The 6035-nt window shown below is 36.5% G+C and overlaps 1 pseudogene; it reads right to left on the reverse strand.

Annotated features, from left to right (window-relative positions):
- Positions 1 to 5185, reverse strand: part of LOC111153146 — a 28559-nt pseudogene extending 23374 nt beyond the window's left edge.
- Between the last annotated feature and the right edge of the window lie 850 nt (positions 5186 to 6035).

A 6035-nucleotide genomic window follows, 5' to 3' on the forward strand; every position in this document is an offset into this window, starting at 1 on the left:
CCAAGGTAACAAGGAGAATGAGTGCCAATGCTGGTACCTGAATTCAGGCCAATTATAGCCAATGTCAAAAATATTGTTTTGCTCTTGAAGTTTTCTTAAAATTCTTGGGCCTTAGTAAATAAATTTCTTCTGCATATTAAATTATATTTCTAGGACAAAAAAAATCTATAAGGTGTTAAAGAATTCAAACTTTTAAAATATTTATACTTCTAACATTTTTCCTTCAGGGTAGAAGAAAGGGAAAATGCATATTAAATACACCAGATAGTCAAAATTTCAAAAACATCCAAAAAAGGACTAATGAAAATACAAACAAATAGTATTCTAACCTTTGTGACCAAAGATTTGAAACTACTCCTATGAAACATTTGTTTGCGTACATGGCATTAAAGCTGTTTCATTTATTTTTGGGTACCTAATTCAGAAACATCTCTTTTGTTGGTATCTATTTAACATGAAAAATAACTTTTGGTATGAAAATAGGCCATTCATCAGGTCTGTCACTATTAAATGAAGGCAAGTCAATCTCCCTAGATAAAAATTCCAACTTACCAAAAAAAAGGGTTTCATCAATTGTTATTAAAATATATAGATTTGACTTGTTTGATTTATTCATTCATTCTAAATGGACCTCTAGCTTATATTCTGTGTCAGGTACTTTAGTGAGTTTTAAGATTGTGATGTGAGATATATTTAAACGTCTTCCTGGTATAGTTGAAGAAAAAGCAAGTAAATAAAACTTTGAAATACTTATGATAATTTTAAAGTTGATATAAGCATACAGTATAGAGAAGGGACACCTAAGTCTATTGAGTGGATAGATGAGTGGCAGTGTTGCAATTCAATTTTTCAATTAAAAAGTCAGGAATTTTTTATTTTTTCAAAATAAAAAATCTGTGACAATTATTGAAGCTGCAACTCTTCCTGTTTTCGAGTAAAAAGTAATCCCCAGTACATGAAAAGTTGCTCACCACGACTCATCATCAGGGAAATGCAAATCAGAACCAAATGAGATATTGTCACACCTGTTGAATGACTACCTTTAAAAAGACAAGAAATAACAAGTGTTGGCAAGAATGTGGAAGAGAGGGAATACTTGTGCTGCGCTATTGATGGGAAAGCAAACTGGTGCTGCCACTATGGAAAACAGTATGGAGGTTCCTTAAAAAATAAAAAATAGAACTATCATATGACCCAGCAATTCCACTTCTGGGTACTTATCCAAAGGAAATGAAAACACTATCAAAAAGATATCTCCACCCCTGCCATGTTCATAGCAGGACTATTTAAAAAATTCAAGTTATGGAAACAACCTAAATGTCCATTGATGGATGGACATGTAAAAAATATGAAATGTTTATAAATTGAAATATATATAATAAAATTAGAAATACAGGAATATCATAAAAATAGAAGGAAATCCTGCCAGTTCTAACATGAATGGATTTTGAGGGCATTATACTAAGTGAAATAAGTCAGACAGAGAAAGACAAATACTGTATGATCCCTTTAGGAAACTAAAAACAAACAAACAGAATGCAGATACAGAGAACAGATTGGTGGTTGCGGGGAGTTAATGTTGGAGGATGGGCAAAATGTGTAAAGGTGGTCAAAAGGTACAAACTTCCACTTACAAGTAAGTCCTGTGGATGTATTGTACAGTATGGTGACTAAAAGAAAAAAAAAAATCAGCAATCCCCAGCTACAACCTAAGATAAATAGGGGTGCCTGGATGGCTCGGTCCATTAAGTGTCCAACTCTTGATTTCGGCTCAGGTCATGATATCAGGGTCATGGGATCCAGCCTGAAGTTTAGCTCAACGCAGGGTGTAGAGCCTGCTTAAGATTCTCTCTCTCCCTCTCCCCTACCCCACCCCTCGCTCTGCATGTGCTCTCTCTCTCTCTCTCTCTCTCTCTGAAAAGAAAAGAGAAAAAGAAAGAAGAGCAGAAGAGAAGAGAAGAGAAGAGAAGAGAAGAGAAGAGAAGAGAAGAGAAGAGGCAGAGAGCCCGATGTGGGGCTCGATCCCAGGACCCTGGGACCATGACCTGAGCCGAAGGCAGAGGCTTTAACCCACTGAGCCACCCAGGTGCCCCTGTCTATTCATATTTTTATAGCTTATCCAGTACATGCTAAGATTAAGATGGTTCTCACCATGATATAAATGTCCAAATTTTATATTAGCTAGGTGCGTAAATCTTTGATATAAGCCTTACAAAAATATAGATTTCTTAGTTCTTGAAGAGATCTTAGAGAAAAAAATTTAGTCAGTCATGCAGGACTTCAGTGGAATAAACTCTTGGAATTTAAAGGCAATTCTTTTTTTTTTTTTTTTAACATTTTATTTATTTATTTGACAGACAGAGATTACAAGTAGGTAGAGAGGCAGGCAGAGAGAGGAGGAAACAGGCTCCCCGCCAAGCAGATAGCCCGATGCGGGGCCCAATCCCAGGACTCTGGGATCATGACCTGAGCAGAAGGCAGAGGCTTTAACCCACTGAGCCATCCAGGTACCCCTAAAGGCAATTCTAATCTAGGCATCCTAAATGAAGATTCATGTTACAAACAAAATCAAAAAACAAAAAACACTGGAAGAACATGGGAACTCACTATGCATTCTATATAAGTTAGCTTAGACTGCTGTGACAAAATAACATAGATCAGGTAACTGAAATAACACTTACTTCTCAAATTCTAAAGGCTGGGAAGTCCAAGATCAAGGTGCTGGCAAATTTAGTTCCTGGTGAGGACCCTCTTCCTGGCTTATAATGGCCACCTTCTTGCTGTATCTTTACATGTCAGAAAGAGAGCTATGGGGTACCTGGGTGGCTCAATGGGTTGGGCCTCTGCGGTTGGCTTAGGTCATGATCCTGGGGTCCTGGATAGAGTCCTGCATTGGGATCTCTGCTCAGCAGGGAGCCTGCTTCATCCTCTCTCTCTCTCTGCCTGCCTCTCTGCCTTCTTGTGATCTCTCTCTCTGTCAAATAAATAAATAAATTCTTAAAAAAGAAAAGAAAAGAAAAGAAAAGAAAGAGAGCTATGGTGTCTCTCTTCTTATAAGGGCACTAATCCCGTTACGGGGGCCCATCCTCATGACTTCATCTAAATCTAATTGCCTTCCCAGAACCCTACCTCCAAAACTGCCACATTGTGGGTTAGGGTTTCAGCAAATGAATTTTGGTTAGGAGGCGGGGGATACAAACATTTAGTCCAAGCATATACCCTTATAACTTATAGTTTCTATTTAACAAGTTGTCAGGAACATTTTTTTCTTGTCAATAAATATTCTCTGAAAACAGGGGAAAAAATCTGGAAAATGTCTTGGTTCAAGGAGGAGGATAAAAATCTGGAAATATGTAGTCAAATTTGGTGTAAAAGTTAGGGCTGCATTTCAAATGGTTTGAGGTAATTTAACTGGTTTGAAGTTTATGATCAAGTTGCTTTCAAAAGTACAGCATTGGGAATGAAGATCAAGGGGTTCAGGCAAAAATATTATCAAACAGGAAGAAAACCTGACTAGCTTAAATACAACAAACAAAGCCCAGGGTTTATGTGAACACATTTTTAGGCTAAGTTTATCCCAAACACAGGTCATGGAAGTGGTAGACTTTTACCAGCAGTGGTCCATTAGGAGGTAGGAGGCCCTGGACATGCAGTGTCCCAACTAGTTTCAGGATTGGATATGTTGAAATCTCCACTTGAAGTAAGTCATCTCAGGCAGAAAGTACTTTTACTGTGAGAATGTGATTTTCCCAACTTCCAACTCCAGAAGCAAGGCACACAGGTCATGTTATCTAGTTTGTGCTCCATATTTCTCTTCAGATCCATCACTTTCCTTTGACTGAGAAGAAAACACATATAATACTTCTTTGAGTTTTAGGAAGCAGCTGGTACTGTAAATGGCAGTACATCACCTCCCTCAGACTGAACCGACTCTGAAAAAGTGTATAATCGTTTATTTAATTTCTATTGTGGCTATGCCTATTGTCCTAAAAATATATGGTTATACACATCTGCCATTTACTTATTTCTTTTCATATTTATGTTGCCTTGTCTTCTCATTCACAATATTTTGCTACTATATTTTCTCTAAAATTTGATATCATTTATATTTTAATATCATACAAAAGGCTTTAAAGGGAAAAAGTTGAAAGATTCATATTTTACTGTGAGTGTACCTGAGAGGAAAGAGAATAAATATTTAAGTATCTATTACATATACAATTTATGAGATCTTTTTGAGCAAGAGATATTACTTTATAGGTCCTGGTTTGTAGATTTATAAATTTCTTACTTTCTAGATATAGAAAAGCCTATTCTTGCAGACAGTTTTATGAGAATAAGAAATACATAATGTCTTAAATTGGAAAGAATTCAATAATGACTGTAATAAGCACCTGTTTTACCTAGAGTAGCATTGGGAAAAAGAAAATGACTGAAAAAATAAAAGACATAGTCTTTGGTTTTGACCTCCAAATCTCATCTTTCATTTCAGAAATGCCCTGCAACTACTTCCAAATTGAATTTCCTTTTGGATAAATGTCAAGATTTAACAATGCATTTGATTTTTAATGTTCATTTATAAAGATAAAATGTAATTTTATCTGATATTGTCCTAAGGTTTTGCCAGCTTCTAAGTGTTCTAAGAAGATACACAATTTTAACACAACCTAGGTGCAAGGTATACAACTCGGATGAGACATATGGTTCAATATCACAGGATCCTAAGCCTCAAAGGTAAAACATGAATGCCAAGTGATGAAGTAATTATCTGTAGAGAGAAAAATGTAGATCATGCTAACTATATTAAATTCATTGTGCTATAGATTACTGTAAGACACAAGAAAACAAAGGAAATCTTTGTTTCTTAGGCATCTTAGTCTAGCAACGAGAAAAGATAAAAAACAAGTCCACAAAGTAAAATTTCTCTGCCACTTCATGTTCCTATTTACTCTTCAGGAAATCCAGTCTTCCTCAGTTTCCTCCTAGATAATTTTGAGAGGTTCCTGGAAGTGTCAATGCTCCAAGAACTTTGTTGTCTCCATGACTACTGCATGATTTTTAGCATTTTGTCTTTCTTCTTTTGCTTCCAGAATATCCCATTTATTGCTATCCTTAAAATGTCAACTCTGCTATCAGTACCCACTAGAGACACAATTCCATCTGCTACTGCCACAGATTCAAACATCTGCCCTGGGGCTGACCTTGGTACTAAGGTCTACACCAATTATTACTGACTGCTAATGTTGAGAACTCCACTGACTAGGACAGGAATGCTGCCAAATATGCCATCCTTGTCTCTATCCATCAGCACAAATATCGTCTCTGATCTGTGTTCTCAAATTTTTAAGACCTCCCATTATAGAAAAATATTTATGTCCCTTTTCTGTCTGTCTCTCTCTCATCCTCTCCCTCTCTCTGTTTTTCATTGTCTTTTTTTAAAACAAAATTTATTTTTTATTGTTTTAGATAATACTTCAATAATAAAAAAGCTAAAATTTTTAAATTCAAAATATTTTGGCTAGGCTTTCTACACTTCACATTTACATAATGATTCTGATTTTACCTTTCCAAGAGCAGTTGCCAGGAGGAAGGAAAGGCAACCTGTCTTAGTCTGTGGGGCTTGTACTGTCTTCTCAGGCCACGTGTCCTATAGCAGAGCAAAGAATTGAAGTGAAGAAGCAAGTGTCCCCTCCCCTCCCCTCTCCCTTGCTTCCTTTTGTTTTTACTTGAAGCATTTCTGGATAATAAATATAAAATTATATTCATATATAAAAAACTAAATGACTACCCCAATTCAGAATTGTGTTTCATTAGAGGAGCTCTGGCCCAGGCAGGACATAAATTGCCCCTCATCTACAGGGACACTGTGACAGAAGTCAAAGTTTCATATAAAAGTCATTTGCAATCTCTGAGCAAAGGCACAGCTAGCATTGACTGTAAAATGAGGGGATTTGACCAGATGGTCTATCATGTGGCATCTAGTCAGAAAGGCTAGCTTCTAAGCACAGCTCCTTCTGGCTAGAAGAACTTGCCCT

Source organism: Enhydra lutris, unplaced genomic scaffold, assembly GCF_002288905.1.
Source record: "Enhydra lutris kenyoni isolate GAN:26980312 unplaced genomic scaffold, ASM228890v2 scaffoldscaffold3, whole genome shotgun sequence".
Taxonomy (NCBI): Eukaryota; Metazoa; Chordata; class Mammalia; order Carnivora; family Mustelidae; genus Enhydra; species Enhydra lutris.